Below are 1,236 nucleotides of genomic sequence, written 5' to 3'. Positions count from 1 at the left end.
AATTAGAATATCATCAATAACTCATGTGAATATATTATTTATTTAAAAATGCTCATTAGCTAAGCTTTATATACTTTCTTGGACTTTATGCTTGTCTTCTACACTTACAGGACTTGATAGAACTTCAAAGGTCAGGCAATGTATTTATTTATAACTTTTAATGAATTTTCTTTTTTTAATAAGCATTTCAAAGGTGAAAAATGCTTTTATCCACTATTCTTCTCTAAGTGTTAAAATAGCTCAGTGTCAAAATAATATTATACTGAAGATATGTGTGGTAGCATAGTGCCTAATGTATATGGCTGCTAACCAAAATGTTGGCAGATAGAATCCACCAGGTTTTCTGAAGGAGAAAAACGGGTAGTCTCTTGCTGTGAAGATTACAGCTTCATAAACCCATTGGAGGGTGGCTGTGAGTTGGAACAACAGTAGGTTTGGCTTGCTAATAGTGGTTTGGGCGGTGGTAGTTCTTGGTATAATTGCCCCTTTCCATGTAAGACAACTTGGTCCAAATCAATGCTTATATTCTTCAGAGCAAAAAGTGAAAACTTCCTGTTCTAGCATAAGAATGAATACCTTGCTTATCCCACTGGTAGTCACTAAACTCTCTTATCTATTGTCCATTGTGTCTTCCCTTCTGACTTAGTTCTAGTTCTTAGTTCTCTAGAGGACCCAATCCAGTGAAATACGTATAGAAAGACACAAGGAACTTTGGCGACATAGTATGTTGTGTATTGCATTCGGAACTGAAAAGTCACCAGTTCAAATCCACCAGCTACTCTTTAGGGGAAAGATGAACAGTGTTACCAGAGCTCATATATATAAATAAATTTTTTTTTCCAAAGAAAGGGCTCCCATAGTTGTGAAGCCTGGCAAGTTCCAAACCAGTGGTCTAGAGGCTTCTCCAGACTCATGTAGTAGCAAGGGCTGATGGACCCTGTACCCACAGATGAAGTGGCAGCCTGTTGACTCCAGAGCATAAAACTAGAGCTCAGAGGATGGCAAACCAAATTTAGGATCAAGAGAGAACTAGCTCTGCCAGAACATCGACATACACACAACACCACCAAAGAAACTCCCCTTCCAACTGATTGGCTGCTCACATCAAATCACAGAGTGATAGACAATTACATAATATCTGCCAAACTACTGAGAATCATGGCCTAGCCAAATCTTCACAGAGCATTAACCATCACAGTCCATCTCTGTCAACATGGCAGCTACACACATTTCCCT

The sequence above is a fragment of the Elephantulus edwardii genome, unplaced genomic scaffold, assembly GCF_000299155.1.
Source record: "Elephantulus edwardii isolate Elephantulus edwardi_28Jun2011 unplaced genomic scaffold, EleEdw1.0 scaffold00097, whole genome shotgun sequence".
In the NCBI taxonomy this organism is placed as follows: Eukaryota; Metazoa; Chordata; class Mammalia; order Macroscelidea; family Macroscelididae; genus Elephantulus; species Elephantulus edwardii.
Note: the sequence above shows the minus strand (reverse complement) of the source record.